This window comes from Neomonachus schauinslandi, chromosome 7, assembly GCF_002201575.2.
Source record: "Neomonachus schauinslandi chromosome 7, ASM220157v2, whole genome shotgun sequence".
Lineage (NCBI taxonomy): Eukaryota > Metazoa > Chordata > Mammalia > Carnivora > Phocidae > Neomonachus > Neomonachus schauinslandi.
The window spans coordinates 105,513,095-105,521,299 of NC_058409.1; the positions used below are offsets into that span (position 1 = coordinate 105,513,095).

The 8,205-nt window shown below is 50.3% G+C and overlaps 1 long non-coding RNA gene across 1 annotated transcript in view; it reads right to left on the bottom strand.

Moving 5' to 3' along the window:
* LOC123325315 overlaps window positions 1-4,265 on the bottom strand; it is a 33,088-nt gene extending 28,823 nt beyond the window's left edge. Inside the window, exons 1-2 of the long non-coding RNA XR_006540353.1 lie at window positions 4,233-4,265; window positions 28-96 (exon numbers count right to left, since the gene is read on the bottom strand). This is a non-coding gene — a long non-coding RNA (uncharacterized LOC123325315). The remainder of the gene's footprint in view (window positions 1-27; window positions 97-4,232) is intronic.
* Between the last annotated feature and the right edge of the window lie 3,940 nt (window positions 4,266-8,205).

Below are 8,205 nucleotides of genomic sequence, written 5' to 3' on the forward strand. Positions count from 1 at the left end.
TCCCCGTCCCCCGCCCCAGCTACTCACTTGGGTAAATCACTTCATCTCTGTGATTCAGTATCCTCTGTCAAATGGGGGTAATAATCCCTCTTTTATCTGTTTTGAAAGATGAAAAATGCAGATTCCTGACTACTTTGAGAATGGAAGGAAACAAACATACGAAGTGTTTTTTCAAAGCATATTTAATAACCTGGAAAAGTGATGCCAACATATAACGTTTACTTCCCTATTGTGAATTTCTTGTTTAAGGATTTTGCAGAAAGATGCATTAATATATTCTCATGGTAACACATTCATGGTATAATGTTCATCAGAAAAGGGCAGTCAATTGTATATGAAATATGACCCTTACTTCATTTTTAAAGAGTATAAATACACTGAAAACAAAAATAAATAAAGGTAAGGAAATCCACCAACGTGTTACCTCTGGGTGGTAGGACTACTGATAACTATTGTCTTCCTCTCTATTTTTCTCTATTTCCCTTTTTCTAACAAGTATACTATTTTTATAAACAGAAGACAATGACACTGATTTTTAAAGAAAAATGATGTGTTTGAAAATATTCAAGGCTAAGCCGAAGCAAGTTAGAGGTCACCTGTGTGTGAGTAATCAGAAACCTTTAAGATGAAAATTCTGCCTTTAGGGAGCACCCTGTCCCCTAGCCCTGGGTAAGTCCATGTTTTATTTTCTTTGAAAGCCCCACGCAGAGCTCCCCACTCCTTCGGCTTCCAGAACTTCCCCAGCTTCCTTGGCCCAGAGTTCCTGCTTCTGAAGTCAGACTTGGCCAGGGCAGCTGTGGGCTGTGCCCTGGGGAGCTGGAGAAGACCCCCAAATCCCTGCAGTTACCAGCTTACTACTTAGTGAGCTGAGGAGGCCTGTTATTTACCAGTCTAAAAAAACCCACTGGGGCACTGGTGCTCCCTCACTCTGGGTTATTATGCCTCTTCTGCATGTTCTTTACAGGCCTCGAGGACCTTCTTGGGAGTCCCCCACAGCTTTACCATGATTTACAATAAAGGTTTGCAGCTCACAATCCTTCAGTGGCTCCTCATTTCCTTCAGGGTGGGTATCTGCCAACTTCCTTAGTCTGGCATTTAAGTGCCTGTACCTTCTGAACCAACTTCTCTTGCATCTCCCATGGGTGCATCAAATGGTCTGCTAGCCAGCTGCACGGCAGGCCAGGAAGGAACAGCAAGGAGCAAGGAGAGCCGGGTGTACAAACACAGCTGGGAAAGTAGTCTGAGCAAGCACAGACGTTCTAAAGGGCCTGTCACTTCTCAGGGCCAGGCAATTATTCCTTGGTGGTATCTTCCAATTTCTTTCAAAGAAAATCCAGAAATCTGGATCTTTATGTGAAATCTCCTGATTTTTTTTTTTTTTAATATTGGCAGCTAATTCGCAAAACACATTTGGCCAGTCGGCTGATTGTAATTTGTGACTTCTCATAGGAACACATTGAACTTTTCTCCCTCTGTACCTTTGCTTTTGCTCTTTCCACTGCCAAGAACACCCTCCCACTCATCTGGGTCTGGTGAACTCCACCTATTCTGTCAGACCCAGCTGAACACCACCTCTTCCGCGAGCATCCCTGGATGACCTTGGCTGGAAGTGACCTCTCCCTCCTTGGGGCTGCACCAGGCTCCATGCCTGCCCATCTCATGCCACAGCTAATTTCAATGAGTCCCATCTCCCCTGGTAGACAGTGAGCTCCTGGAATATTCAACAAGTATTTAAGAAGGACCTGCTTTGTTGCAGGCATCAAGCTAAGAATGCGGCCTAGAACAAGATGGATAGACTTTGCCTTGATGGAATAGAGAGTCTACTGCAGGGGACAGAGCTTAAATAAATCATTCCCAAGATACCTAATTCCAATTGCGATGAGTTTTACGGAGTTAAGAAAGTTTATAAAAGGAGCTTAATCCAGGCAGGAGGATTAAGCAGGTCACGAGGCAGCTTGGGGGAAGCATTAGCCCTCCGGGCTGCCACATAAGGTTGCACAGTCTGTATACTGCACAAAGGTAACCAGCTGAGAAGGCAGACGAGAGCTGAAACCCAGTTCCTGCTTGCTTGCCCAAGCTGTGCCCTTTTCTATTTTGCAGAAAGGCAGGGGCAGTGTTTAGTTTCTCTGACCACCCCCCCCCCCACAATCTCCCTCTCAAAAGCTGCTCTAAATGTAGGATCTAAGTAAGAATGGTGACCTCCCTATATATACGCAGCCTCAAGAGATGTCCCCGCTTTCCCTTTCTAGCAGAATATACTCCCTAAATCCTTACTTGAGAGATTCTGGGGATCAAGGTGGGCATCTCTGAGACAGTGATATAGGAGCTAGAGACTGAAGGATAAGGGGCCAGGCAGATAGAAGTATGAAGAACAACAGCATGTACGAGGCCTCTGAGGAGAGAAAGTACCATGGCTGAAGGACCCGTAAGTGGCTAGAGCGGCTGAAGCGTGGACAAAATGGGTAAGAGCAGCAAGGGGTGGGCCGGGTAGTGACCATGCCATGCAAGGCCTGGAAGGCCATATTAGGGGGTTTGATTCTTATCCTGAAATGTCTTCTATATCCCCCTCCCTAACCAGGTTGCTGATGGCTGTCACTGCTTATGGGCAGGCCCACAGAGCACACGGTAACAGAAACTACCTTTACAGAGCACCCACCACAAGCCACACACTGTGCTGGGGCCACACATCTAGTTCATTCTTCCTTTCCCATCCTCCTAAGGGAGTAAGTATCCTTTGATTCCAACTGAACAGATGAGAAAATTGAGGCACACAGAAGATGAGTGGCCTGCCCAATGTTACCTGGCTACTCAGGGGTGGGCAGGGACTCACGCCCAGGTCTGTGGGATTCTGAGCCCCTCCTTTTGGTTGCCATGTAACAATGACCCTTAGGAATGAACTAGAAGGCACAAGGAGTCCAGAGCCTTGCCACTCAGAGTGGGGTCTGGGGGCCTGCGGTATTGGTATCACCTGGAAACTTGTCAGAAATACAGGCTTTCAAGTTCCATCCAGTCCTACTGACTTCGAATCTGCACTTTACCAGACTCATCGTGTACACATCACAGGCTGAGAAGCACCAGAGAATAATCCAAGCAATAACTGCTTTTGCAACCCCTTACACAACAGTCTCGTGTCTCACGGGCCAAGTCTCCAGGGACTTGAAAACAGCTTATTCTAACCAAATTTGCCAGAATTGTTAGCTCCTCCATCCATCCACCTGCCCCAGTTTTGCCTTCTGTTGTGACCCCAAGGGAAAGACCCAGAATGTACCATCAACTCCAGGGAGGCGCTGGAGGCGCTGGAGGTGCTCTGCTTCTGCTCAATTTCTTAGTATGATCTGCTCTCATCCAGGAATAAATGTAAAGCTATTTGACCCTTCTCCTGGTTAATTACTGCTCCAAGTCATCTCCCATTTGGGGCGCACTCTGACCCCCAGATCATGTTCTGGGACCCACGTTTCGCAAGACAATTCCCTTTCTTAGTCCGCATACCAAAGGAGGCAAGATGGTTTGCTGGAAAAGATGAGTGGGTGAGAAAAGGCTGGCTTCTCTTTCAGCAGTTAAGACCACATGTTCTGTGACTCTAGGAAACTCCCACCTCCACTTCCCCACTGACATCTGAGAAATGGGTACGATGGACAGGACTAGTAATCACTAGATCAAGGGCTTGGCAGGTAGCCTCAAGGAAGTTCAGTGGCCTAGGTGAAAAAGGAAGGTGTCGTGGGGACTGTGGCGAAAGAGAAAGATGTACTGCCCTAAAAAAGGCGGTTGCACTCAGCATTAGGCTATTGTTGTCCTGGGAAATATGGGTCCGGTGTGGCCATGTTATTCTAATTTTTCAAGGGTTGGGAATCTGATGTTCCCCCTACGGAATATCATATGGTGTTTAAATACCGGTATCTGCTTAAATTTAAACAACACTCCGTGGGTCAAACACAAACCAGGTGCAGGGAAGATGTGCCCGTGGGCCGCCAGCTGCCTGGCCTGGATGCCATCCTAATGGTGTAAGTTTATGACTCCATCCTACGTGCCGCTCTTTCAGAATGCCGAAAAGCGGCTGCTGCAAGGGCGGCGGAATCTGCGCCCGCCGGGGCCGCCCGACCCTCCCCGCCGCGGCCCCGGCGCCGATCGGTGCCCCCTCCCAGGCCTCTGCCGCAGAGGGCCGTGCGCAGGCACGCAGCCCCGTCCGTGGTGGCGGCGACGGGCGCACGTCGCTTTCTTCGCACCCTCCCTACCTGCTCGCCCGCCGTGCCCGCAGCGCCGCAGCGCCGCAGCGGTGACTCAGCCTCTGGTGTCCCGGGCGCGGCGGGGGGAGGGGCGAGGGCGGGGAGGGGAGGGGAGGGAGGAGGAAGGAGGAAAGACGGGAAAGGGAGGGGGCCGAGAAGTGGCCGCGGAGGGAGGAGAGAGGAGGAGAGGGAGGGCTAGAGAGGAGGGAGGAGGGAGGGCTAGAGAGGAGGGAGGGCGGGGAGGAGGGGCGTAAGGGGGGGAGGGGCTCGGGGGGAGGCCGAAGCCCCGCCCCCTGCCCCTGGGGACCTCCCGAGGTCAGGCTGGCTGGGTGCGGGAAGCCGGGTGGAAAAGAGCGGAGCGGCGCGGCTGAAGCGGAGAAGGGAGGGTCGTATGCTCCCCGCAGCTGATCCCCACTCCCGGATGAGCGTGTGGACGCGCGCTTCCTAGCTACACCGACAGGCCCACCCTTCCCTTGTTGGACTAGCGGAAGGGAATGCACCTTTAGCCGTGGACTTTTAGTGAGCACCTCCCGGTGGGGGGCTTGAGTCCTGGGCGGAGACCGAGACGAAGGAGCCTGAGCCCTGCGTCCTGGGCGGGGGGGTGGGGGGGGGCGGCTTGCGGGCGGGCTACAAGTGCAAGTTTGAGGGGAGAAATGATGTGCTGGTGCATTTTGCTAGGCTTACACAAAGAGCTGTAGCACAAGGTTGAATTTGGAAGGTGCCCCAAGGAAGTTTCCTTAGCAACTTTTTGATAATATAAATGAATCTATGAATGAATGAAATGTGCAATGGGAGCATGTATGTGTGTATATGAGGGCACAGGTTTTTTTTTAATGTCTTTTTGTACGTGTGTTCATATATGTTTGGGAGGATGTATAGGAGTGTGTGTGTGTGTATGTGTCTTGAATGACATGTCTATGTATGCTTATACATGTAAGTATATTGATAGCTGTGTATGAATTTGTGTGCCTATAATGTGTCTCTGTGGATATGCACAGGTGTTTATGTGCCTCAATGTTAAACGTGTGTGTACTTATGAGATCTACGAGCATGCCTGAGTTTGTATGTAAGTATGCATACGTACGTGAATTTGTAGGTTTGTGTATGTGACTACATGTCCTTGGGTATGTATTGCTTTTATGTGCCAATGTTATATATGTGTGTGTGTATGGGGGACTGCGTGTGTCTTGGTGAGATTGTGTTATGCGTGCGTGTGTGTGTGTGTGTGTGTAGGAGAATACATTTGTGAGCCGGTGACCAGTGCATGTGTGTGTCTGTATGTATAAGTGAGAACATATGTGTTTTTCAGAGTCTGAATGGATACAACTGTGTATGTGTCTTGATGTATCTCTGTAGTCATTCTGCTGATTCAGTCTGAGATAAGGACATGTGCTTCTTTCCAGTTTTATTGAAAAATAACATACATCATTGTCTGTTTCAGGTGTACAGTATGATTTACGTCTATTGTGAAATAATTACCACAATAGGTTCAGCCAACATCTATCTTCTTATATAGATACAAGATACAACAAAGAGAAAGAGGAAAAAAGGGGAAAAAATTCTCCTTGTGATGAGAACTCTTAGGATTTACTCTTAACAACTTTCCGACGTATCCTACAGGAGTGTTAGCCGTAGTCATCATGTTGTGCCCAACATCTCTAGTGCTTACTTATTTCTCACTGGAAGTTTGTGTTTTCTGACCACCTTCCTCCATTTTCCCTTCCGCTCTCCCTCTGGGAACCACAAGTCTGATCTCTTTTTCTATCACTTGTTTTTTGTTTATTTTTGTTTTTAGATTCCACATTTAAGTGAGATTCTACAGTACTTCTGTTTCTCTGACTTATTCCACTTAGCGTAAGGCCTACAAGATCCATCCATATTGTGGCAAATGATAGGATTTCCTTGTTTTTTTAGGGCCATGTGATTCTTAAGGGTTGGGCTGGTGGAGGTGCTTCTTGGAGGAAGAGGCCCTTGGTGTGTGTGGGGGGTTTCGTGGAAGGGGTAAAAAGCCCTGGTTGTGCTGGCCCAGGGACCATCCGGAGCAGTGGGAGGCTGGGCGAACAAGGTAAGCTAAAGCAAGACCTTGAACGCCAGCACCAGTCTTTGTCGCCTCCTCTGGCTTCCTGGGCCCTCTCAGGTGCTCGGTCTGTTTCTCTCGTGGCCTCGTCACGGTTCATCTTGCCCATGCTGGTCAAGTGCCTGTTCCTGTTTTCACTGCTAGGAAGGGTGCCTCGGACTCTGGAGGCTGTATGCCTTCTCAACCGCCAGAGCAGGGGCTTGCCGCCTCAGCACTCTTAACATTGGAGGCCAGATAATTCAGTGACATGGGGCTGCCCTGGGCACTGTAGGATGTTTGGCAGCATCCTTGGTCTCTATACTGGATGCCAGTCACACTTCCCTCCCCAGTTGTGACAACCAAAATGTCTCTAGACAGGTCCAAATGTCCCCTGGGGACAGAATCCTCCCCTGATTGAGAACCACTGCGCTAGACTATCCTGCCTCCCTGGGGAAATGTTTCTTGAGGGGCTGCACCATGCCATCTCCACCTGGTCCAGTGGCTTCAGCTGTCCCCTCTTCTTCCACAGGGATCCTCACTTTCATTCCGGTAGCCCCTTGCTTCTGCCACAAACAGAAGGTTGACCAGCTGGGCCACCTTGCTCAGCAACTCAACCCCCCTGAACCCCAGCCACAGAAAGCTTGGCACCTGATACATCGACAGCTCTTATTCTTATCATTCAAGTCACAGGGGATCCCTGAGGTCAGAACGTGGAGAAAGAGGGCCCCAAGCCAGCCAACTCTCTCTGGCTCAGAGCTGTGGACGCTGCTGGTTCTGCGAGTTTGCTTTCCTGCTTCAGTGAGAATACAATGCTATAGTGCTGAGCCAAAGCTGGTCCCATTTGACGCTATCATAATTATGCTATTTTGTTTTTGCAAATAAAACAGCCTGACTTTCCCCACCATCAGGGCCTGATTTTAATGTGCAGAGCTGCCTCGTAGCCAGAGCAGGTGCTCAGGAGGGGCAAGGTGGAGCCATGAGCAGGGCTCTCGACATGTCCAGGCCTGGGCAGGGTGTCCGTGCTGCTGGGCAGGGCCTGGGTGGCAGGTGGAGGAGAGAGCTTGTGCAGCTCTGCCACACAAGCAGGAGGCCTCAGGTTCCTGCTACAACAGCCGCAGAGGACCTCCACACCACCCCTGTCTCCGCCGCTCCGGAAGCTCCTTCTCCTGATGTGTGTTCCTTTGCCGCACCAGCTCTCCTTCTGCTCCTTCTATTCTCCCGCAGCCCGTGCGGTGTGCCTGTGTTTGCAGGGCCTCGTTCCCTTTCCTCTTGGGAGGCTGCAGAGCAAAGCAGTTAAAGGTGGGGGGTTCTGGCACCTTATCACCTGAGTCTGTGTGATCTCGGGCAAGGCCCTTCTCTCAGTGCCTCAGCTTCCTCATTGCTAAAGTGGGGATACTGAGAGGCACGGTCTGGCAGGACTAAATGAGATAGTGTGTGTAAAGGATGCAAGGCCTCTAGGGGCCCCTAATGACGAGCAGCTACCACTATTACCCATTATTCTTTAGGAACAAGGAAAGGCGCATGAACACTTGTTAATTGCCAGGCCCTGTGCTCAGCCCTGAACAATTTTTTTTTTCTCATTTGATCCCTTCAACAGCTCTGTAAGGAAAGCGCTATTATTAGTCTCACAGCGGAGAAGAGGAAGTTCAGATGTGATGATGCTAAGTGACTTACTCAGGGTGACGGAGCTAAGAGGAGTCGGAACCCAAGTGTTGTCCCTGCAAAGCCTAATCACCCCGATCTTCTCTGCTGAAAGCAGATTTCACCATAGGAAGCGGGGCTCCTCTCCAGCTGGGGTGGGCAGGGGAAATGTGGGAGACAGGGAGAAGGCGGTGGGGGGGAGGAGGTCCCTGGGCAGAGGAGGGATTTGGCTTAAAAGGGATCAGGGCGTCTGGGTGGCTCAGCCAGTTGGGCATCCTACTCTTG